The sequence below is a fragment of the Desmodus rotundus genome, chromosome 5, assembly GCF_022682495.2.
Source record: "Desmodus rotundus isolate HL8 chromosome 5, HLdesRot8A.1, whole genome shotgun sequence".
In the NCBI taxonomy this organism is placed as follows: Eukaryota; Metazoa; Chordata; class Mammalia; order Chiroptera; family Phyllostomidae; genus Desmodus; species Desmodus rotundus.
In genome coordinates, this window is record NC_071391.1 from 162,805,870 (window position 1) to 162,832,061 (window position 26,192).

Below are 26,192 nucleotides of genomic sequence, written 5' to 3' on the forward strand. Positions count from 1 at the left end.
AACACGCCATTCTCAGTATCAAGAAAGGCCAGGCCTGGGGAAGCACTTCACCAACACTGGGTACTGAGTAGGTGTGAATTCTTCTAAGAAAACCACTGTTCTTATGTTTTTAAAGCAAGATCAGAACCCTCAATGAACTAGAATGACCAGGAAATGGGAGGATTCCATCAGTTTAAGTTTCCAGTGGGTCAGAATAAAATTCCAACCCCGAGTTATAGAAGTGCAGAAAATGGAGCAAATTCTATCAGCTAAGGAGATCAGGGAAGGCTTCCTGAAGGAAGTGGGTCTTGAAGGGTGGTGAACAGGTTCCCTAGGAACCCGGTACTGTGCTAGAGACTCAGAGAGTGTCCAATTCATTGGTGGGATCGTGAGCAAATTAACTACAATGATCTTGGACAAATCAATTACAATGACCAGACTGCTTCAAACTGCCTTCCCTGAGAGCCTGCCCTTCAATCCTTGGGCTGAACCCCGCCCCCCTCCCCACACCACGGATAAGAGAGGGCTTACCCTTCCCACCCTGGGGCCACGTTAGAGTCAGCTGCTCTCCCTCTGATATGTAAATGAGCCACAGGTCCCTAACAGAGCCCAGGACAGGTGTCCCTCCTTGGGAAATTACAGAGAACAAATTTGATTAATCTGCAGAGCTTTGCCCACTTATACAGTCCCTACTTATACATAACAAACAGGAAAATGACCAGATCCAGTTGAGTCTACTGTTCTTAAATGTCTCATTTAAGCTCAAAAAGAGAGAAGCTCTGACTTCATCAGATTCTCCGTTCTAGGCAGAAGGTGGTGACAGGATCCAGAACCATCTCCTCACTGTCCCTGGGTTCCCTCACCCAAACCGCTCCAGCCCCTGGAGGAGGGTCACCGTGACCTGATTATCTTTGTCTATAAGTCGTTAATCATATTCACTGAAGTAAAACTTAAAACTAGCCGCCTGCGTAAACAGTCTCCTGAGCTATTAGGAAGAGGCATTTCGCTCACTCTTCCCTTGACAGGGCCCGTCGGGGCCGGTGTCAAGCACCTGCCACACGCCGGCCACAGCGTGGCTTCCCCGGGGCCTTCCGACAGTCTTGTGAGGTGAGAGGCTGAGCGCAGCTGTCACGTGGAGAAAGAGGCTCCGGGTTGGGCGCCTGGCTCCTGTGACAGCTGATGGGCCCGATGTGGCAGCCCGGGCACTGCCTCCTCGCCCACGGTGCCTTTCGCCCAAACTGGGTGCTTCTCGGCAGTCCTCAGCCCGAGAAGCTCAAGATTAATTTCCCCCCCAAAGCTTCAGGAAACATGCAAATTTCCCTTTGCCCCGATGTTGCCAAGAGAACCCGGGCAGAACTCACATCTGTTTAGGGCATTACTAAGTACGCAGGGCATCATAGCACATAGTACGCACTCGGTAAATATGGTGAGCGATTGATTCTTATCTATAGGGAAAGAGTTGCTCCTCTGATTTTTAAAAATTTTCTATGTCAGCCCCATAAAAATGACAATTCTTTCAAGGTTTACTGAACGAAATGTTGGTTCCAAGACATGGGTCTTTCGGGGGAGCCAGTGAGGCAGCAGGCCTGGTGGGGGAGGGGCGTGGCCTAAATACTTGTAACCTGGCCAGAATGTTCTTTGGCACAGTGGTGGCAAAGGAGCGTGTGGCCAGCCACCTCTGGTAGAACGACACAGGGAGAACAGATACAAAATAGTCGCTACTCGTGGATTCTCTTCCATGGACGGTGAGTACTTGCGCCCCTCCCACACCTCTCACAATGGAAATAGAAGAATGGAAGGACAGCTTCAGCACAACATTGTGAAAGTACTGAATGCCACTAAATTTGTCGCCTTTAAAATGGTTAATTTTATATTATGTAAATTTCACCTCGATTGAAAAAAAAAACAAGAAAACCTGTTCCCAGAGCTGTTTTCCGAACGTGACCCCATTGCCTCGTGCTGTGGAAATCCCACCAGCTGCAGGCAAGAATCGGCTGGTTACAGAAAGCCAGGCAGACTGAGTCAGGGTTTTTTTTTCCCCCTAGGAACAGGAAGGGCAGGGAAACGATCTTGTGGCCGTGATAATGGCCACATGGGCAGCGGTCCGGTCTGCACTGTGGACCCCGAGCTGGGCCAGGAATCTCAGGTGCAGTGCAAACAAGACCCCTAAGGCACAGGACCTGTCACCGCAGCTTACACTGAGAAGACCCACCTAAGCAACTTGGCGCATCTGTGCGTGGTGTCTGTTTTGAGCCAGACTCGGGCCCACTGTTGAATGAGGAATGGTCCCTGCTCCCCAGAAGCTCGGTCTCCACGCAGAAGGGCACAGAAAGGCCAAGGGTAGGGAGGAAGACCCACACAGTGGAGGGCGTAAGGAGCAAAGGCAGCACCGCTCGCCTGGGTGACACCGCCAGCCGCCCCTCACCCCAATCCAGTCGCCTCCAAGTGTCACATGAGGCCTCAGCAGGGAGGCATCCAAGACCTAGTGCTGCCCGCCTTCTCCACTCCACCCCTAGTCTACCCTGGTTCTAGCCAACCTGGCCTTGAGTCCACACTCCTATCCCATCTCCAGGCCTCCGCGCAAGCTTTTCCCTCCAGCTGTTTTTGCTCATTGCTTCTAGGGATGTGGAGCCCACGTGCCTGGCTCGGATTCCCCAGTTCTTCCTTGACTGGCCGTGTAGTCTCAGGGGAAACGTAACTTATCTGACCCTCCGCTTACATGGGGGTGATGATGGAACACCGAGGGAGCTGTGACCCCTGGGAAAACGTGTGGCGGAAAGAGGAGAGAATGACCTCTGGCTGCCCTTCCATCACAGTCTGGCTCCCAAGGCCATTCACAGGGAAAAGCTTTGTTTCCAAAGAGGCGGACGGTAGGAGGGGAGCCACCCACCCTGAGCCAGGGCCTGGCCATGCCTGGCCTGCAGCAGCCGACTTAAAGGGCCAAAGGTGGGTGCTTTGAGCACCAAAAAGAAAAACTACTTCACTGAATTGAGCACACTGAACATATTAAAAGTTCATATGTTTGTTAAAAAACAAAAACACTCATTGGTCAGCTCTGGAGGATGCCAGGGTTAACAACTCATGGTTCTGAACACGGCGGGTTAAGGGAAAGGGCCCGCACATCGCCTTCCTTCCCTGTGTGAGCTGCCTGCCCTTCAGGGTCACCAAGCAGTTGTTGATGAAAAGTGCTTCATGAAAGAAGTCCAGCAACGAAATAAGGACCTTCAATGTTCGCATATCATCATTCCGCAACACCTAAGAAATCAGGATCTTGGCAGTGACGGTCAGTTGTGGTGAAACCCAGCACTGAAAGGCTCACGGGGAATTTTTAAACAAATGGATGAAACTGACAAGTCCTGACCCCACTGGCCAATCCTAAGGGGGCCAACTAGACACGGTGTCCCCTCCCGGTGTGATGCAACGGGAGGTACACACCATGCCCCGGCCAGCTCTGGCCAAATACTGAACCCGAATCTGATCAGGCCTCTGCACCAAACTTCCAATTGACTGATACACAGGGACAGAGGGACGAATTAAACAGCAGCCCCGTGATGCCACCAGCTGACTCCAGAAGGCAGGGAACTAATTGCAAGAGACCAATGACCTGGTGTTTTCAAGAAATAAATGGCAAGGAAAAAAAAAAAAAAAAACTTGTAGATCCAAAGAGTCATAAGAGACTTAGCAATAAAATGCAACACACGTACCTTGTTTGTATCCCGACTCCAACAAACAATCCAACTGCAACCAGACGTTAATGAACATCAGCAGGAACTGACCACTAACTGGATGCTTGAGATACAAAGGAATCGTTATTTTATTTAGATGTGACATTGATATTGCTGTTATGTTTCTGAAAAAGGGAATGCCTGTGGAGGGGCATGCAAAGGTATTTGGATGACACAATGTGTCAGGAACTTGCTTTAAAATCCATCAGGGAAAAAAAATGTTTGGGGGGGTGTAATAGACAAAACAAAATTGTCCACGCATTGCTAATTCTTTTAAGATGGGAAATACATAAAGGGAGGCGTGTTATAAAGTTCTCATTTGTTTTGTTGTATATGCTTAAAATTTCTCATAATAAAAATTTGAAATGGAGAAAAAGCAGAGTCGGCCCTGGAACCTCTTTTTACTCAGGAGAAAATGGCAATTCTGGGAAATCATTGGTCAAGGAAAAAGGTGTGGATTCAGCATTTGGGCCCAGAGACAACCTGTGTTCCAGGAGCCAACCTGGGGCGGTAGGTGGAGACCTGCGGCGGTAGGCAGAGACCTGGGGTGGTAGGCGGAGATTGTCCTGGTAAACTGAGGTTCGAAACACTGCAGATCTAGAAAGAAAACCATCCTCCAGGTGGTGGAAGCCAAATCTGCATCATTTACGGTGGCTTTAAAATAATGTTTTGTTTCTCTTCTTTCAATCTAAATATGGGTTTAGATGACACTGTCCTAGAAAACGGCTGCTCTTAGACGGTGTGTGTTCTCGTCCAGGCAGCGGCCCACATAAACGTGGGCGTAGCAACCCAAAGGTGTTAGGTGGGATGTGAAAACCGGCTTCCTGTGCCAGGGGAAGGACAGAGGGGACCACGCTCGTTCTGTGGAAGAGCCATGGGGTGCTGCTGTTTGTTGGGAAATGAACACTCTGGAATCCCCCAGGCCCGCTCCTGCTGCCCGAATGCATGGGATGGGGGTGGGGGCTCCTGGGCAAGGCCAACCTTGATTGTAAGGAGTGAGTTGGGTTTTTTTTTTCCTGAAGGAAAAAGAAATTCCCGCTGCCAAGAATCTCAGGAGAAGGCAGATCTGAGGGTGGAGGGTGGGCTAGGAGAGCAGGCCTGGGGTACAAGCCTGAGACCCTGCTCCTCCTCATGCACCGCCCCCCCTGCCCGTCTCCGGCGGGAGCGGAAGGCAGCACACCGCAGCCTCTGAGAACCGGGCTCGAGGCCACCCAGGAGCCTCCCAAAGTGAGCACATCTCCCCTAGGGCTTTGTGTTCTCCAGGCCGTAGATCGATCCTCTAGGGATCGTCTCTACAATACCTTCTTGTACCGCAGCACAGACCAGACTTAGAGGAGTTAATGGAAAGAATTACAGCCAGGTCAGAATCCCCCCTTAGAATCCAGGAAAGAAAAAAAAAAGGTCTTTTTCCCCACCCACTCCAAGGCCAGCATGGTCCGGGGACTCCAGACTCCAGGCTGGGCGTGGACCACACTGTGCAGGCGCCACCTGGCCCTCAGGGCAGGGTGGGGGGGCACCCTGAGGAACAGGAGAGAGTGCAAGTGCCAGGGACTCCTCATCAGTGATAGCAATGCCCATGTCACCAAACAGCAAGTTCTGGGCACGTTCCCTGAAATAGCAAAGGCATGTCCACTATTGTTTCTTGATACCAATACAAAGCACCTGAGCTAGGGCCTAGACCAGAGTAGGCAGTCAGCTGAGGGTCAGTTTTATCACCATTGTTACTATTGTTTTATTGTTACCATGGACTCATGTGAGGAAACAATGCCTGTTATATTACCCACTCAGAAACTGGCACATTGAAAAAGGGATTATTTGTTTAATTCCCTGGTTAAATTGGTTATTGTGTAATTTTGTATCAAAATCAGCATTTTTTTAATTGATTCATGCAAGACACATAAAGTGACATAGACACTTTGCATTTAAGGCTGTCGCTACCATGGTGGAATCTTTGGCCCCGAAAGTTCCAAAACCCAGAGCTCACCCCCAGCACCATCTGCCAGAGAGCACGGTGTGCCCGCCGGGCCGGGGCCCACGCCTACGGAATGGGGCCGAGTCAGCCCCTGGACTCCAGCCTGCTGCACGCACTCTGTGTTCTTGACCCCGTTACTTAACCGTCCAGCTTCTCATGACCTCATCCGTAAAACTGGACAGATACAGTCCTGTCCGGGATTTCCATTAGGAGGAGGCACGACGTATAGGCCTGGGCGGCTAGAGGAGACGGCAGGGGCGGCAGCGACAGGGTTGGGGGACGGCTGGTCTCCTCCCCGTTCTACCTGCTCTGTCTCCATTTGGCATCTGAGACCCGACCCTTGCCCTGAGATGACATCTGCATAGTCGCCGAGTCCAGCCCTTTTCACAATTGAGTTTCATCTCCCAGGTGACCCCCAAGGTGAGGACACAGTCACGTGTCTTCTAATTATGCATCTACCTGACAGCCTTAAGAAGCTGTCTGGGCCCAAAGATCAAGACCCTGTCCCTCACCTGGGAATAGGACTCAGGACCTGAATGACATGGAGCCCCTGCTCCACTCACCTCTGCACTCTCTTAGGTACCCAGACAATGTCCCCCCACCTCCTGCCATCCCTGCACACACAACCTACAGGGGCAGGAAGGAGACAGGGGGGAAAGCAGTGCTCTCTCTCCATCAGCTGGGGGCCGGTGGCGAACTGTACGCAGAATCAGAACACCTGAACTGAGTTTCTGCACCTGTGAATGTCTGCCCCTCTGACCTGGTCCCGTAACTCATCCCAGAAGCTGGATCAGGAGCCTTAGCATTCAGGACAGTGACAGAAGACGCGGTGTTGGCATCTCTCCACTGGGCATGTAATGTGGCAGGAGCTTGCCGGGTGCTCTGGGTCACCGGTGTGCAGAGCTGGGGAGTGGGGTGCATCCTCCCTACTCTGCCCTTGAGGGCTTGTCTGTGTCAGCACTGTTAACACTTAATGCTCTTTCTGGGGTTCACACTGCGGACAATGATGCGGGGAGACAGAGGTGATTGGAGAACACCTGTGAGCACAGGGAGGTTTCCCAGACCAGGAGGCCTCTGACACCTCCGTGGCTCTCTGCTCTCCGCCCTCCCGGCACTTTCTTCCCCATCCAAGGACCTGCCTGATCGTCCACTCAGGGATTGTTAGACAAAGTCTGTCTTTCCCCCTCAACCAAACGTCCACGCACACGGGGGCCTCGTGCATGTGGCTCACTGGTCTGTCCCTGGTGCCTGACACACCACAGGTGCTCCCATATAAACATACAGCAATCAGCAAACACAAAGGCTTTGAGGCCAGCTGTAGCTTGTCATTGGGGAGCTGTACGTAAGGCGCTCGGTCTCTCTGAACCCTTGCACTGTCCCCCCCCCCAACTGCCTAAGGTTTGCCGACACTAAACGTGGCGTTGTCCCTAACTTAACAGTGATGACAGCACACCTTACTATCGCTTTCCTTCCGACCTCTCTTTACAAGGAGCTCCAACACTCCCTTCGCTCTTGGTCAGGATCGTGATGCGTGTGTACCCTTCTCCAACCTCATTCCATGTGATGCAGAGAGTTGGTCATGTTTGTGATTAATTGTCACAAAGACAATACTGCAGCAAAATTAAAACTGAGCCTCAGTGGAACCATTTTAACACAAAGTAGCAATCGGTTACTTAAACGATCCTTTTGAAACGTTCCTGTTAGCACAGCTGGTCATTTGATTTATAATGTTTTTAGTTGTTACAAAAAGAATTCTTTACTAACCAGAAAAGGCAGCAATATCATTTTAATTTTTAAAAAACCAATAATTCTAGCCCTGCTTGGTGTGGCTCAGTGGGGTTGGGTGTCATCCCGCAAACCAAAAGGTCACTGGTTCGATCCCTGGTCAGGGCCCATGCCTGGGTTTCAGGCCAGGTCCTGGGTCAGGGCAAGTGTGAGAGGCAACTGATCGATGTTTCTCTTGTATGTCAATATTCCTCTCCCTCTCTTTCTCCTTTCCCCTACCTCTAAAATAAAATAAAATCTTTTTTTAAAGGTGACAATTTTATATTGTAAAAAAATTGTGTGAAAAGGACGTAAGGTAGAATACAGATGTCAACATTTGTGTAGTAGAATATTCAGAGGGACGGCACGGAAGCAGACACCTGGCACACCTGCAGGGAGCCTGCGACGGTGCGACGGTAGTTTTTGTAAAATTCTATCACTGTACCCATGTGCATTCAAAAGACAAGGAGAGCTTCTCCAACTGCCACGAGGGTTATTTCTAGGTGGGGGAATTACAGTCTCTTGTTTTGCATTTTTCTGTATTTTGTGTTTTCTGCAATTAGCATATACAATGTTTTAAATGGAAAGAAAATGCATTTCAATCTTTTAATCAGATAGGTAAGTAAATAAATGTTCTCCAGAACAAAACAGGGGGACTGATGCGAACAGCTAATGCGATCGTTATCGATTGCTCTTGCCTAGAATTAATAGAGCAAGGGAGCTCTGCTCTCTGGGGTTCCCTGTGGGGAGACCCTTCTGCAGCAGCGGGGGCAAAGGACAGGGCCAGATAACAGTGTTCAGACTAGGCTTTGATGTCCTCAGCCCTCATCCCGGCAGGCGAGCAGTGGAAACAAAAGCTCATTCTGGCCGCAGTCGACCTTCAGCGCCCACCTTTTGGCCCCGCTGCGACTCCCAGGCCAACCCCTGCACCCTCGAGCAGGCCCAGGCCACCGCTGCAGCCTGCCCAGCTGCACCAGAACTTCTCTCCACCTCCAGCCAATGAGACGACACTGCTTTTTTCTTTTTCCAAACCAGCACTGGGTCTTCATGGCCCAGCTAAAGTGAGAACAAAGCGTTCACAGGGATTATCTCAGGGTACCAGGGTACGGGGACAGGGATTCCAGATAAATTTGTTTGGCTGTGCTATCTACTTTTTTTCACAAGGAACATGTTTGTGTGCCAAGGGACATTTGAAGATAATGAAAATTTTTAAAATGTGAGCCCACACTTCCCAAATTGCACTTGAGTTCTGTGTATTCTAAGCGCAGATTTTAAACAGCCAGCTGCTGGAAGCCACGAGGTGGGGGGTGGGGGTGGGAGGCCTCCCAGGAGCTGACTGCAGAAATCAGTCAGAGGTCAGGAGGGGCTGAGCTGACGGGAGACAAAGTGATAGCCTAACCAGGTCACTCATGCCTTTGCCTGCCACAAGGTCAACTGCACCCGAGGCCAGTGGGCCCCAGATTGACCTGGACATCCCGTGTCACCACCCGTGCCTGGAACGGAAGCCTGCCCAGCTTAGAGCGGCAGTAAAACTCCACCCCGCCCAGCACCTCCCAGATTCCTGGAGCCCTGACCTACACCCCCACCTAAGTGCCACCAAGTGCTGACCACAGGTCCCTCAGGGTCTCTACGAGTCTCCTGACTTGTGAGCAACCCACGCCTACTGTGTGCGCTTCAGGCACTTTTGTGGCCCAGTGTATGTGACTGACGGTAAAAAGCACCAATTCGTAAAATCTCATAAGAAATCAACACAGAAGCAATTTGGTGGAGGGCAGATGACCCTTCAACAACCAGTGCTGGGAGAACTGATCACCTGGAGGCAGAGAAATGAACCTCGACCTAACCCTTTACACCGTGTACAAAAATCACTCCAAATGGATCGTGGACTTACACCAGTCCCACATCCCGAGCCAGTGGGGAGGCTTCGGGACCCTGCAAAGTGCTGGCACAAAGCAGGAGCTTAGCGAATGACAGCGGCCAGCTGTCCAAACCGCCGTCTGCTTCCCAGGAACGATGTTCAAAGAACACAGCTTAGGGGCAACATCTCTACAGAAAAAGAGGGGTGGAGGGAAGCAGATCATGTGACAGGCCCGATTCCCCATGCAGACCATTGGATGTCACATGGGGGGCCCTCTTCCCAAGGTGTCGTAGAATGACCCAGCACAATCACCATGGAAACCCAGCAAGAGGTGGACAAGAGCGAAAACTGAGCCCCGTGGAGGGGATAGCCCCTCTAAGGCCAGCACCAGCAGCAGGTGGGGGTGAAACGCACTGGTAATAACAGAACAACAGGTGTGGGTTCTTTCCATGCACGAGGCAGAGTTCCGAGCACCCGACACGTAGCACCCTGAGTTCTCACCACCACGCTGCGATGTGCTTGTTATTACTGACCCCCCTTTACAGGTGAAGCAGCAGAGCTGGAGGTTGGGTAGCTTGCCCAAGTGCAGTCAAGTTCAGATCTGACCCCATGTCTGCACGACCCCAGATGATCGGCTCCTAACCACACCCCCATTAATTAGCTCGACCACTCGGACCACCCCCTCCTCAGATGCAGGACTGTCAGCATCCAAAGGCGAGGTTGAGTCAGAGCACCCCAAGTCAGCAGCTGGCCAGGATGGATGCCTGATTTCTAGATCCAAGACCCCTCGGGCGACCTCTTGCCAGGGCAGCTCCAGAGCAGGGCCTTGCAGCCTTTAGCACGCATGAGACTCGCTCAGAGCATTTGAAAACACAGCTTCCAGGGCCCCGACACCCGGGATTCCAATTCTAACCCTGGTGAGGCTGGTCCATGGACCACACACACTAGAGGACCCAGAAGGCATCTTACAAATTCAAAGTCTCATGAGTCTGTGTGATGAGAGGTCAGGAAAAGTGGTTTGAATGTTGGGGGCACCCTCCGACCAGACCAATCCCATCAGCCCATCCTCTCAGCCGGGCTCTGTCTGGCCCCCACTCCCACTTTGAAATCAGACAAACTCGGTTTCCTCGCTATTTGCTGTCCACGTAACCCTGGGCATGTCCATCGGCCCTTGTGCACCTCCACTGCCTCATCTTCACAATGCATTCTGTACTCTACCCCCAAGTAAGGGTTAAGTGAGGTAGCAAATATAAAGTCCCCAAGCTTGAAACAAAATCAGTAACTGTGTATTTCTTCTCTCACCTTTTCTCCATCAGATCCGGGTCCCCTAAGTCCCCAGACACACAGGCCCAAATTCTACTTGTTCTGAATGCATATCTCATCTGCAGCCGTGAGTAAGGGTAGCGGCAGTCCCGTATATCTCTACAGCTGACAAACGGGCCCTGGAGTGCGGGGTCCGCCAGGGCTCACACCTTGCGTGTCCCTCACCACACACACCGCAAGGCCTGGCGTGCAGTAAGCATTCAACAGGGAAGTGCTGGTCAAACAAGCTGACTGAATCTGCTCTCAGGCAAACCTGTTGAGAATAATTTTAATTTCAAAGATGTGAATTTACGGTAGTTCTGGCTTTCCACTCAGCCCAGGCCCTGTCTCCTCTGCTCACTTCTAACGAATGCCGTAAACAGCCCAGAATAACCAGGGAGAAGAGTGTGATTAGAAGAAGGAGGTAAAAATCAAGCTGGCGTCCTCGGCACAGCCCAGCAAAGACACCTCTCTCGGAACTACAGAACTCCGAACATCTCACTCTCTAGGCAAACCTGACAAGTATATCTTGGTAAAAAACAGGGCCCAAAGATTTTTAGAATGATCCCTCATAATGGCCTCAGAGAAAATGCAGGCTCTCAGAAAGAAACAGGGAAAGATAGAAAAGGAAAAGGCAGAACACTTATCCTGAGACATGGCTCTTAATGTCGAAAGAAGGGGAGATTGAATGGCAGACAAATGAGAAGTCCACGTAGAAATTAATGTGAACCAGATGAAAGTCTGGGGAAGTTAAAACAGTGGGCATAAATGTTTTTGATGCTAAGATTTGGCTTCACAGTTGTATGGTTTTGTGGTCAGACAGAAGTGCATTCAAAGGTTGATAACCTTGAGCAAGAAGACCTTTTAGTTCACAGGCTGGCACTCAATCCACTGAGCCACACCATCCAGGGCGAGCAAGACGACCTTGAACTTCCCTGGACTTCAGTTTTCCTACATATAAAATGGGAATGATAATACCTACCCTTCATAGGGTGGTTTCTATGTGTAGTTATTGGTCCAAAACTGTGCACTACCAACCAGCAAACACCCGTACAAAGTACCTCACTGTGCACTGTCCTGGGCTGGGACGGGCGTGTGCACACTCGGTCTCCGTGCCAGGCACAGAAACATCACTGACAACACAGGTGCCGCCTGTGGGCTGCAGCCTTACCCTCTGTGGGAGAAGAGCCCCACCCCTCCTCCACGTTCCCCGAAAGAGCGCTGGGAACCCCCGTGCGCTCTTGCCAACCAGCCCCCCACCTGCAAGCTTCAAAACTGAGAGCACCCACCTCGGGGGGCGATCTCCACAGGGTGTGATGGACTGAGGACTTGTGTCCCCCAAATTCATCTGGTGAAGCCCTGATACCCAGTGTGGCTGTGTTTGGAGACGCTGTCCCAAAGGAGGTGATTAAGGTGATTATGGCCATGCACGGGGGGCAGATAAGACATCAAATAAACATGTAACTACAAATGTGTGTGTCACGTGAATGGTTCGCAACCTGACTTTGTTAATGAAAATACCCTACATATATCCCAATTCAGAAATAGTTATCTCATCGTTTCTCTCCCAAACCTTGTTTTTAGCCCCTGGGCTCCCCTCCCCTCTGGCAACCATCAGTCTGTTCTCTGTATCTATGAGTCTGTTTCTGTTTTACTTATTTGTTTGTTTTGTTCTTCAGATTCCACACATACGTGAAATCCCATGACGTTTGCTTTCTCTGTCTGCCTTATTTCATTTAGCCTAATGCTCTCTAGGTCCGTCCAGGCTGTGACAAATGGTGAGGTCTTTCAGAGTCAAGAAGGTGGACTTTTTGTCAGCGTTCCTGATGAAAAATCCCACAGGCACGCCACAGTCAATATCCTTCTGTACGAGGGGGAGAAGTGTGACGCTGATTACGACTTACAGCCTGGATGACGGGTAAATGTTTGAACAAAGGTAAAGTTACAAGGAAGCTGATAGCCTACCTAGGCCAACCTGTCAGGTGACAGATGACAACCTGGGCCCAGAGAGGAGAACCCAACCTCTCAAGGTCCAAACAGAACCAGTTAGGCGTTCTGCCACACAGCTTCCGGGCAAACCCACCTTCTGCTGAGCCCCCCAAGCCACGCCCTTCTCACAGGGTTCTGAGGTGAAGCCACGGTCCAAAACACAGGGGTGTGAGACACTGTAGCGCCTTGGCTTTACTTTGGAGAAACCAGTCAGGCTGCAGTGTGGAAAGGGAGAAGAGGAGGAACAGAACAACAGAATGTTGACAACGGTGGGAGCTGCCTGACGACCACAAAGAGTTCACTATAAAATGTTCTGCTTGGTAGATGTTTGAAGATTTCTGCAACACAAGTGAGGGGAACCTGCAGGGTCCAGATTTGCCAACGCACATCTCTGAGAGGTGTCCTGGGAATATAATTCCCCCGCCCCCCCGCCCCCCACCCCGCACAAAGAGTATTTGGAACATCGGGGACATGCCAAGCCTTGGCTGGGCACCAGCAGATCTCAGACAAAATTAAGGCACACATTCCTGTCCTCAAGAAGCCCATAACTTGGTGTGGTAAGTAAGATACAAGTTACTCTGTTACAGAGACTAGTAAACGGCATGAGAGACATTTAAGAGTGAGCTCAGAGATTAGGACAAGACTGCATCCTTTCCCACTTTACATCCCTGAAGTTAAATATTTTGCCACTTTCTAAGAGCAGTAAAGTTTTAGAAATGTATATTACCATTAATCAGTGATGTTTTACCAAAATGGAAAGAACATCAAAAGTATGAATAAGAGCAAAAGCCCAAGAATCTGCTGGAAAAATAGTTAAATTACAATTTACCCACACAATAGAACATAAAATTGTTATTTAAAAAGACAATGTCAAAAAATGATAGGTAACATTCATAATATAACTTTTATATGAAGACGATACAAAATGACATTATATATTTCACATAATATATAATTTTGACCAATGTTTAGAAGCATGTAGAATTTAGTTTTAACACCAGGAAAAAGTACACCAAAGTGTTAACAGTAATTATATATGGATTATAGATTTCTGGTATTCTTTTTTCATTTTTTAACTCTTCTGCATGTTCTTAAGCTTTATGTCACATATTACTTGTACAATAGCCTTTCCCATCTCTTTTTTGTTTTAAACAGCAATTAGCTTTAAAGTGCTATAATGTATCTGCACATCCAGAAACTGAACTAAAACGTCAAAAGCGCCCATTAAGCAGTGTATGAGCTGAGAAGAGTAACCGCCTGCCATCTTTTGAAGGGATTGGGGCCCCAGAGACCCTCTGCAAGGGCCAGACCAGGGCGCCATGAGCTGCGCTCAGCCAGCCCTAGTGGTCAGTTGCCCCCAAAAATGCCATAGGAGCTTTCTCTCCAGGTCTGGAGCAGAACCACCGAAGAGAAATAGGTGTGATTGTTAAAAAAGCAAGCTCCCTTTACCCACTCCGTGCATAAAGGGTCCCCACCACAGCCTCCGTTTAAATGTCCTGTCCCGCCCCCCAAACTGATGACCATACCTGGGCAGGGGGCAGGGGGCAGGGGGCCTGCTCCCTCTCTTTAAGGTACAGTCTATCTTCTTTCCATTCTGAGATTTTAACCTTGGATGAGCTCCACTTTGAGGCTGCCTCTGAACACTCTGAAATCTCTAAACATTTCAAATATGGAATCCACCAACTGGACACCGTTTTCTTTAAAAGGGGGTTTCTGATGTCAAGGATGATGGTAATACTAGAGTGAAGCCTTCCCATGCCATAGTCCAGTAAGCCACTTTACTAAAGGAAAGAGTGATCAACTTCATATGAAGCACAGAATTCTTTATAGACAGGCCCCAGGAGATTATAAACTCTCCTATGAAAAAAGACAAGACAACAATTCAGGTATTTAAAGTGGAGCTGCAAATTACCCACCCAGTAAAAGACTGCAGGCATTGGTCCCACTGGCTCTTTTCACTAACTAAAACCATTTTAAGCCACAAGTAAATCATCTAAGCCACCTGCAATAACAAGAAACACCGGGATGGAATTTCGGCTCCAACCTGAGCTCGCTCCTTAATCCACAAAGAACACTCGTTCCAGGAGGATGCGCAGAAGACCTCGTCCGCCGCGGTGCAGAAGGGAAAACACCACCTCTCCCACCGCAAACCCTAAACGACCCAGGCTGCAGCGTGAGCAGACCTGTAGCTGCGCCTCCTCACTGGCGTTTCATTTAGTTGTTTCACATTTTAAATTTGGTTTTTGTTTCCTAGAAACGCACCCTTCTGGGAAAGCCCCCAAAACACAGGGCTCTGGATGGGTTATCGAGAACTCTTCGAACTGCCCCGAGATTTAAGCCATTCTGAGAAGATAGTTAGAGCCAACTACACTTCGAAAGAGCTTTCTGTTCCAGAATGAAAATGTGTTTAAATACATTTTAAAAAGATAGAGGTGGGAGTCTCATTGGCCTTTGAAACTTCCAAAAACTTTAAGATGCCGCAAACCCAATGTTACCACAACACTTACACTAGAGGAAGCTCAGAACCCTCCCAGACCCCCTCCCCCCGTGACTAACACCAGTGGGGAAGGCGGAAATCACAGTGTGCCCACTGGGAATAGAAGGTTTAATTCAAGTGAAGCTTACACATTTCTTGTTTTACAGAGAGATGTTTAAAAAAAAATCCTTTCAAGCTCCAAAGTAACTTGTCTTTATAATAAAAGTTTCTTAAAGAAAGGTGTCAGCATACAAATTAAGTAGTTCCTCTTTTCTGCTGGTCCTCATTGACCAGGGATCAAAGGAGGGTTGACAGCAAAATGGCCCAGCAACCTTCTCCGGCAGTGGCGGGTCGCCCTGGCGCCGGCGGCCACACACACACACACACACACACACACAAACTCCCTCCCTCTGTGTGTGTGTGTGTCTCTCTCTCTCTCTCTCTCTCTCTCTCTCTCTCTGTCTCTCTCTCTCTCTCTCTCTCCCCCCCTTCTTGGACTTCAGAAAAGCAGCCTTTGTTCCCAAGACCCAAAACTGGGATCCAGTGACTAAGTCCCCACCTCCCCTGCAGCAGCCTGTCCAAACGAAGGGGCCCCTCAGAGAAGGTCCCCTCCCTGGTCGTTCTTGGAAGACGCCTCGTTTTCTCCCGGGTCCCAAAAGCCAGGAGATGTAGCTGCCACCAAGGACTCCAACTTTTCTGAACACGTAGAGGTAGACACACGCGTGCACGCGCACCCTCAGAATAGTGGTAATTGCCGTCATTGTCGTTTTTATTAGCGTTCACCTTTGGAGCGCTGCTCCCCCTGTGCCAAGCGTGTCTCTGTCCCTCGTTTCCTCTCCCCGCCCCCCCCCACACCAAGAGGCAGCAGCACCCAGGTCCCCAGGTGTCCTCAGCGCTGAACCCTGACACTTCTGCGCCTCCCGCGTCGGTCCCGCCCGGGAAGTGCCCACGTCCCGCGCGCCCCACGCTCGGGCTCCTCTTTCCCGCGGACTGGGCAGGGACGAGGTCTCACCGACCCCACTCCGGAGCCGGCCGCCCGCCCTTCTGCCCGCGCCCCCCGCCCCGCCGGCGGGCCCCCGGGCCGCTCCTACCTCGGCCCTTTGTCCTCGAGCCGACGCTGCCCGCTCCCGTGCGCCCCGCGCCGTCGGAGGACCAGCCCAGCCTCCGGCCGCCTGCACACCCTCGGCTCCCGGGCTCGGTCGCGCGGGGGGCGCCCAGCAAACCCGGACGAGCGGAACCCGGCCCGCGCGGAGGACCCGACCCCTGACACCCGCCGCCCCCGAATCCACCTCTCCGGGTCTTCGGGTCGGCCGCGGAGGAGGGGCGCGCGGTGGGCCCGGCCGCCCCGGGACCTTCGCTGGGGACTGGTCAGGGTGGTGGCTGCGGCGGCGGCGGGCGAGGGAGGGGGTGACGCGGGGGAGCCAAGCCCCCGCGCCCTCCCCCTGCGGGGGCGCCCCAGTTTGACCCTGGCCCTCTCTCGTCCCCTCGGAGGACGATGTAACCCCACCCTGTCCCCGGCTCCCCGCGCCCCAGGCAAGGCCTGTCTCCGGGTCAGCAGCCAGCCCTCGGGCGCTGTCCCCGCGCCCACGTCCGCGAAATTCCCAACCCCGCACCCGAGGTGCCAGGCGCGGGGCGCCGCCGCGCTCAGGGTAGGTCGTTTCCTTAAGTCTTCTGCGCGAAGGATCCCACCCCCACCCGCGGCCACGTTCTGCCCCGGGGCACGCACCCCCAGACATGCCCGTGGGGCCGCCACTGGGAGCCCCTCCGGCCACATGGGACTTAGCCCGGGAGCAAGTCTGGACAGAACTTGGAAGAACCCTCGGAGAACAGAGGTCACGTTGCCACTTGGCACCAGGCTCCCAGAAGGGACACGGCAGGTCTGTGTGGCAGCCGAGCGGAGCGCAGGCCTCCCACCGACCCCACAACAAGGGCCCCGGGACCCCCATCCCCCGCCGCCCCGCGGAGCCCTGCCGAGAGCCGCTGTGCCTGGCGCCCCCCTGGACCCGCGCGGCGCGCGACCGCACCAGCCCCGCAGAGGACCCCCTGCAAGGGCGAGGGCTGGGGCAACCCAAGTCCGGGAGAGGGGGGTCTGCCTGAGGCTAGCAGAGGAAGAGGAAGATTCTGGAATGATGGGCACCTGCGGATGGAACCCTCCCAAATATCACTGGAGCTGGTGTTGATCAGAAGAACCAAGGAAGGAAGAAGAAACAGAAGAAGCAAAGGAACGAACCTCAAATAAGTGTTTGCAGACTTCCCTGGCGACGGGAGCAGAGGTGGCCCCCAGCCGCAGCACAGGACCAGGACCAGAGGAGCAAAACTCGAGATTTCTCTCTCTCTCTTTCTTTAAGCAAAAGACAGGCCGATGATTTCAGGAACCTGCAGGAAGTGCAGAGCTAGAGGCAGGCCACCCACCCTGAACCCTGGCTGCCACTCACTCCCTCGCCCCCCAGCCTGGCCTTGGGCCTAAGCGTCAGGCGGGAGACAAAGTTGAAGGAGGGCCTAGCCCCCCACGAGTGCCGCCACACCACAGGCCCTCCGGGAACACGGGGAATGAATCTGGGCAGACCTCCCCTGCCCTGATTGGCAGCACCGTCCTCTTCCTGTGATGGACTTCGAACTCACCTCCCCAGGGAGAGTCACAGCAGGAGCCCCCCTGCGCCCAGGAACCGGCCAATCCTGACGAGTGGCAACGCTGCTTCAGATATATATTCGAGTAAGAAATAAATCGAAATAAATCACCATCAGTCACAGCCCCTGGACAGCTCTCCCTGATCCCAACTCCTTCCTCCCCACCCCGCCTGTCCTAGTACTCTTCCAAAACACCCCATCCATGTTCTTACAGGATTGCTACAGAAGCATGTGTTCATACACTCACTGTACACAGCATTTCATCAGCTTTACAACTTGCTGTATGTTATCATACTCCAGGTTCTACCTATCACCGGCCAGTTGATGTTGTTTTGCTCAACACAATGTTTGTGTGAGCCATCCCATCACACACACAGCCCCACTTCATTCATTTTAACTGCTGAGTAGTGTTCCCGCTGTGTGGATGTGGTACGATTGTTATATACATTCTTGTGCTGGACGTTTGAGTCGGCCCAGCTCTCCGTGATCGTAAACACGGCCGCAGTGAACACTCTTGAAACTGCACTTGTGTTCCTAGGGTGCAGCCCATTTTCCAGCCGCTCGGGTAAAACGTGCAGAGAGGAGCTAGGTTCCATTAACGTCAACATTAACCTGTTTGCTCAGTGATCTAGGTTAGTGCCATTGCTACACCAGTGACCACTGTACAAAATTCTTACTTTTCCTCCTTACATTTTGATAGCTTAGATTTTATAAAATTCTACAGCACATGGGTCAACAAACTTTTTTTTAAGGCCCGGGAGTAAATATTTTAGGCTTTGCCAGCCAAGAGGCAAAATCAATGCTATTCTATTATACAAGTCCTTATATAAACATTTGAAACATAACCTTTTAAAATGTAAGAATCATTCTTAACTCATGGGCCACTTTTAAAAAAGAGAGAAAAACAGGCAGTTGAGCAAATTTGGGGCAGGGTTAGTTCACCCTCTGGTAGAAGAAAGTCATTCCAAAGCATAATTTCTTTCCTTGAAACCCAACACTTAAAAGGAAGTTACTTTTCATAAAGACAAAAAATACAATTTGGCTCAACCTAAGAATCAAAGTGAAAATAATGTTACTGTTAGAGAAAAAGCTTTAGGGAGAGTAGCTGTACCTTAATTACTTAATGTAATGACTTTGGGAAAACCATTTAATTCTATTTTTGAAAATCTATAATAAATTTTAGAAATGAATAGACTCCTACCAATTAAGAATTCATTAGACAAGAAATGAGAGTCAATAAAAAGTTGTATATTGTTTTCATGCTTCATGAGTCATCCTTTTGCTTCTAGCCATTGAGGTAAACACCAACACACAAATACAATGAGTTAGATTTGTTTTCCTGAACTGCAACTGACCCACTTATGTTATACATCTTAATTGAACTTGAACCAAAACTTGAAAAAGTAATTTCAAGATGTTTTCTTAAATGAGGAGAATCAGCCTCCTTTAAACGCTGACAAGAATGGGACCGAACTAAAAATCCCTGGTGGTCCACCTGAAACTCACTGAGCCCGCTCAGTGAGCAGATGGGTCTGGAAGAGGCCGCGGGGTCATTTGTTTCTTTGACCAGTGCCCTTCTAAAGAACCACACCCGTACACTTCTCCTCACACACATTCCCCTTGCATGTCTATGCACATGCTTCGCACATGCATTCCTCACACACACATTTGCTCCCTGAGACCCAGACAGCACACATGCTTGAACATCCATGTGGCTTTTCGTCCCTCACATTCTTTCCAGACACCAAATCTCTCTCCCTCTCTCTCTCATACACACACACACACACACAACACATTGTCACACCATTTCTCCCCTTCACACACACATACTCCTTGCACCCATATTTCCTACCATTGCTTTGCAACATACATTTTTCACATGACTACACTCAGATGCAAACTCCTGTCACATGTTTGCATGTGTGTGTACAGTTGCTTGTCCAGCCACACACGTACCAATATACGCAGTCTCCTTTCCTTTCCTACCGAGGCGCCAACAGCGCCCTCCGGCGGTCACATGCATCACAACCACGCAACTAAACTGCAGCCGCGTGCCTGGGGCTGACGCCTTTAGAAGCCCTATTTGTGTATGTCCCGTTGTTTAGAATCATTGGTTAGCAGCCCGCCACTTGTTTCTATAAAAAGTGGACTTCTAAATGGCTGAAGAGTACTTAATGCGTGTTCTCTTCCAATAATATATCTCTAAACACTAACACGGTTTGTGTTAATTATCACTTCCTGTGGGGAAAATGTTTCTCTGGCTTTGTAAATGCTTAACCCCAGCTTGCTTAAATCATCCCAAAATGTGAATGGGGAGGTGTATTCATCTGCTCGGGCCGCTGTAATGAAGCACCACACTACGTGGCCACAACTACAGACATTTATTGTCTCAGAGTTCTGGAGTCCAGAAGCTTAAAATCCAAAGGTCAGCAGGATGGGTTCCATCTGTGGGCCAGGAGGGAGGGACCTGCTCCAGGCCTCTTCCCTTGACTTGCAGGTGGCTGTCTTCTTCCTGTGTCTCTTCATTTCACCTTCCCTCTGGGGTGTCTGTGACCAAATTTCCTCTTCTTACAAGGACACCAGTTGCATTGGACTAGAGGCCAACTTAATGACCTCATTTTGGTTGGATTATCTCTGTTGAGACCCTAACTCCAAATAAGGTCACATTCTGAGGTACTGGGGGGTCAGGATTTCAATGCATGGATTTGGAAGGGGGCAGGGATGGGGAACACAATTCAACCACAACAGTAGGATCTGGCTTGTTTCTGCACACGGTGTAGACCAGGTGCTAAACCACACCCCGATCGATAGTAAATCTGTGGCCTAAAGATTCGGGAATTCTTCATCTGAAACCTTAAACTGAAATCTGACTGCACCTCCTCTACTCCATTCCACTCCCATTTTACCAGGAACAGTGTGACTGCCCAAAATTCAGAAGCTCGATTCAATGGCCTCTCTAAAGTACTAAATAAAACTGCTCCACCTGGTGGCAGTCACGGCACTACCAGCAAATAATAGACCAGCTTGTATCGGACCCGCCCTGCGAATGTCATCTTGGCTGGTATCAAATTAGACAGATAAACAAAGGCAAGAATCACGGGGGGAAAACGAGTTTAGTGGAACAGGTGCACCTCCTGGGGGTAGTTCATGGGAGGTGAAAATATAAGTAGAACATATTTAACAACTAACAAGACACGAGCAAACAAACTAAATTGTGCTTGTGAAGAATTCAAGTAGACTGGAATGTAAGAGGTCAGCGTCGATGGAACGCTCTTCAAAGATAGAGGGGCAGCATAGTCGCACCCTAGCTGTTCAGCACTGCAGCTTCCTCTCCGCCAGAAAAGATGAAAGTCATACTCAAGTTTGACTGAGAAGATGCCCTGTTCCAATAATGTGCACAGGAATACTGTACGTCACTGTGCCGGTGGTGTGACCACATTTAAAGGCCACCCTCCTAGTCTCCAATGGTATTTACAGCGCAGAATCACAGTGGACTGAAGAAATGCAAGGACAGAAGCGATATCACAGTAGATAGCAGCATCCGTCACATTTAGCCTCATCACTCTCTCTCACTGCAAACACCGCTTGGGAGTTTATTCCAAGTAATACGGAGGAACGTAATACCCAGGAACGAGGTATATAATGGGCATTACATTGTGAACATGTATAACTTACTTAGGTTATTGTAATGGATCCCAAAATTCATGAGCATAGCATACTGACATGTCAGACTGTAAGCCAGCATGATTAGAAAAACTTTTGCTAGCATCAGCAAAAATAACATATTGTTCTAGCAACTGGTAGCGTTTTGATGGATAGCTTCTTTTTATCCAAAAGAATAAGGATGCTTTTGTCAAAGAAATGTATTAATACAGAGTGAACACTGCTGTTTCTTTAAGTGAAAATTGGCTTTCTCATACTTTCACACCCTTAGCTCTTGCTAACAGGAAGGTAAATTGATATAACTTGTTAGGAGAACAACTTGAAAATACCCATCAAAATCAACAATGCGTGGGCCTCTGGCCCAGTGATTTATTTACTCCTAACCACTTACCTTTTAGGTATACTCGCACCTGTGTGAAATGACATTGACACGAGATTACTCCATATCCGGTGCTGCTTGTGGTGGCAACAGATTGGGAATAACCGAAGTGCGCAGGCTTGGGGCACAGCATGGGGGACCCCGGTCCATAAACACAGGCATCAAAAAGAGAACACAGGCTTCTATTGCACTGCTAGGGAGAAATCTGCAAGATATTTTCCCAGGTTAAAAATACAAGAGATTGTATGATTATTAGCGTGTAAGCAAGACAAAGGAATAACATAGATGAATATTTGTGCATAAACATCCCTGCAAGCATACATAAAAAAATGCAATGGTAGCCTCCAAAGACGGGATTTTACTGCTGAGAGACAGGGGTGAGAGGGAAATTCCTCACTGTGTATGTAAATATATCTATTCAAAAATCAGTGAAGGTATTTTTGTTTTATTTTCTCTCACCAAAATTTCTCAAAGGTCTAATGATATTTAAAATTGTGGGGGTAGACGTGGAAAAAGGCATAGGAGGGGTAACTGGTGATAGAAAAAAAAATGAAATAAAAACTTTGGAATCCTAAATCAGAGACCAATGTTCTAAGGTCTAATGCTTAGCAGTTTTCTTTTCTTTTAGGAAAGGGTATGGTAGTTTATCTTTTTTCATTAAAATGATATGTAAATACCTTACAAACGATTTCACGTTTGCTGACTGCATTTATTTTTTTCAACACAATTCACACGAATTTTAATCATGCCCCTACACACAGAAAAGACAAAAGAAAACATTCAAACGATCCATCTGAATTATTGCCAGTGAAGCTTTGCTTTGATAAAATCTTGAACAAATTAAATGCGAACGCTGCAGCTTTGAGTCGGCTGGATTGTCATCAACCATCGAGCATGTGAACACAGGTTTTCCCAGGCGCACTCCACGTCGGCTAAACTTCTGAATATTCCCAGTGCTGACTGGATGGCTCACTTTCTCCAAAATAAAACTACTTTAAACCGACAATATGCACAACCCACTAAGAAAATGAGTATCATGCAGCCTCAGATTCAAGCAGAAGAAAAAATAGCAGTTGCTGAACTCAGTGGTAATTTGATAATGCGGAATCCAAACAAAACCTGCTGTACGGCACACTTAGAAGATTCAAGACAAAGTGTTTTCTTCTGACCTTGCGTGTTCTGTTGCAACAGACTTTAAAGGGATAGTAGCACAAATAAAAGATATTCTTTTTTCCACATTTGATATGGTTAGTTATAATGTAACGTTCCCATTGATGGTAAAATGTTATCGGGGGCATCAACCCAGGGGCGTATCTCACACCACGGGGAGGAGACCGGGTCTGGCCTCATCGGGGTTCCAGGTGGGCTTCCGGGGGAAGGATGTCTAACATGAGGAGTTTGCTAGAGCAGGCATCGAAGGGAGAATGTTCTAGGCAAAGAAAACAACATGAGAAGCGACACAGCAGTGAAGGGAAGATTTTAAGGGACTGAGTGAAGATTAATGGAACTGGACCAGGGAAAATGATGTAGCCTATGTCCCACAAAAGGTGGTCAGGGGCTCCGGACAGCGGGGATGCGACTCCTGCCCTCCACCAGTGTGACGGGGGCGGCAGCCAGGCAGGCAAGGGGCCAGTGTGCAGGGGCGATAATACGACAAGTACCCGGACACATTTAAGCCCAGGAGTGATGAGATCACATCTGTGCTTGGGAACAATTTATCTGCCAATGAGAGGTCAACAGTTCCCCCAAAAAGAGGGGGCAGTTGATTCACTCAACAGTGATAGGGTAGAGTCCCTCGGCAGTGACAGGTGAAGAGATGAAAGACAGGGAAATGAGTTAGGAAGCAGTAACAATAGTCCAGGCACAATGATGAGGAGGGCAGTCGCCCCCAACAGGAATCAGGAGGAGGGCAAGGCTGAAGCCCCTTTTTGGAAATGGAGCTGACGAGACTTGGAGAGGCCCCTCCCCTCCCTTTGTGGCTTTCCCATTGCAGCTCACCGAGGCGGACAGCAGCAGCCCACCCTTCCCGCAGGTTCTTTCGGACCAGCTTTCACGGGGATTTGCCCTTGGGGGTGCATTTGACTGCAAGAGGACTCTTTTGTTTCATTCTGAAGCAGAGGCAGATACTGTTGCTAAGTGGAGAGACTGAATCCCTGTGCCCAGTGCAATGACAACTTCTGTGGGCAAGCCTTGTCCTGGGAGCTCCCTATAAAGCTAGTCACGTTCTGAACAAAAACTCGGAACAAAGAGTTAACTGCACTGCTCTTTGTTCCATCTGATGTCATTTTACAACCATTTCCAGTCACTCCAGTAGGAAGCTCTGAGACTTGATTAGAAAACAGCCCCTGTGAAATTGCGAAGTTCCTGTTCCCATTGAAGACGGATTGTCCACTGGGGACTTGACGTGCGTTATCTCTAATACAACAGATTTGCAGGTTTACAAACATAGAAACTGAGGGTCCTAAAGGTTAAGTTACTTGCCAGTTGTGGGTTAATAAGGGTTGACTCAGGACTGGCTCCGGCTCGGGTTTGTCTCTTCCTTTTCCATGCCCCCTCCTCTTTCGGCATCCTTCTAGCTCTCCAGAGCTCCTCTCCTGCACGTGTTTGTCCTCGTCGCAATTCCCTAAAAAGCGTACTGATCTGGAAAGTAAATGACCAGCTGTGCGAAGATCTTTTTGATCTGAGGCAAGCCACTCCCCTCTCTGTTCTCAGTTCTGTCCCCTATGAAATGTGGGTTCTACTGAACGATCCCCAGGATCTCCTCCTGCCCTAACATCCCATCACCCCGACTATTAACACACTAAACGATGGGGGACAGTCTTGCAACCGCCATTTCTCCTCTGCCGCCTTTCCTACACGCCTCTGCTCCCTCCAACTCTCATATGTATGGTAGAGACACAGAGCCAGCCACGGACCACGGAGGGAATGTCCAGTGAGGCCACGCAATCTTGTTTCCCAAGTCAGTCTTCTCTACTGTCCCCCACCCCTGCAACCACCCTTGTAAAAATATTTACTGGGTGTCTGCTATGCCTCCCAAATCTTCAATCCTACCATGGCCCCTTACTCTCAGCAGGTGACCTTGGCTTCACAGAGTGGGAGCTCCCTGGACTTCCTACCCAGTCACAGGCATTGTAAATTTCTATAGGGCTGTGTCACTGCGCTGACTCTCCGTGACCACCCCCATCCTGACCCACACCCCACTTTCACTCACCCAACCCCGTTTCTGGCTACACAAAATCTAGTCACTTTTGAGGTATCTTCTCAGGGACTGATATTACCAAATTAATTAATCAGTTGTGGTGTCAAATCCTGCTTCTACCACTTCCTAGCCAGGACTTCAGGTAATTTTTGTAGTCTTGCTCATCTTCCTGATCTGTAAATTGGACCCCCAAAATGCCCACCCTTCAGTTTTGACATAAAATTTCACAAACATTCAGTTTCTGAATTACATCAGAAAATGGATGCAGAACATGTAGCAGAATGCAAATGCTTGATTTACACCTTATTTATAAAAGCAGCCACTCCTAGTCTGCAGAGCTTGCCTTCTCCAGGACTCTGGCTGGTAAAAGCATCTTTTAACTGCCCTGGGAAATTCTCCATTCTGCAACAAAACCCAACATTCTAGAGACTTCCCCTGGGTTACCCTTTACTTCAGTCATTCATTTAGGAAACATGTACTGAACACTTACTATGCTACCAGCTACTGTGCTACATGCTGGAGATTGGAAGATTAGAATATGCCTCTGACCTCAGGAAGTTTAGTGTCTGGGGAGGCGACTTCCTCCATAAGCTTTCCTTGTTGGGCCTCTCGGGCTAGATAAGAGTCTCTGGTCTAATTACCTGACTCAGTTGCTGCCCTCCACCCCTTATTTACCGAACCCCATGCCTTTCTGTTTCACGATGTATGCTTGCCCCTGTTGTAAGTAATCTACACTCACACATTGACTTAATCTTCACAAAGGCCTCGTGGGGTACCTATGGTCATCATTCCCATTTAGCAGATGAGGAAACTGAAGCACAGGCCAATTAAGGAACTTGTTTAAGGTCTTGTAACTGAAGAAGGAGCCAGGATTTGAAAACACCTCTGGGTCCAGCTTTACATGTTCTATCTGTCTTCTCCTCTGGAATTTCAGATTGAGTCTGTGAGGACTTCAAATGAATAGCTCCTGTGCCCACCGCAGTAACTGACAGAACAGGTAATCAATAATTTATTCATCAAATGAAAGAGAAAGCAAGGAAGAAAAAGGAAAGAAAGATAGAAGCATGTAAGTAAACAATTCCACAACTGTTTGGTTACCAACATCTTCAAGGCATTAGCCCTGGGCAAAGGCCTGAGAAGTGCGGAGGGAGCTCAAGAACAAATTAACATCCATGCCCTGGCTCGTGTGGCTCAGTGGACTGAGCGCCAGCCCGCCCGGTTCCATTCCCAGCCAGGGCACGCCTGGGTCCCCAGCTGC

General features: G+C 49.5%; 1 protein-coding gene across 5 annotated transcripts in view; it reads right to left on the bottom strand.

The window, feature by feature from the left end:
• GREB1 (growth regulating estrogen receptor binding 1) overlaps positions 1-16,217 on the bottom strand; it is a 102,657-nt gene extending 86,440 nt beyond the window's left edge. For all 5 annotated transcript variants that reach the window (XR_011651270.1, XM_071221581.1, XM_053925572.1 and 2 more), the window contains exon 1: positions 16,157-16,217. The gene's annotated coding sequence lies outside the window, so the exon portion shown is untranslated. The remainder of the gene's footprint in view (positions 1-16,156) is intronic.
• Positions 16,218-26,192: the final 9,975 nt, after the last annotated feature.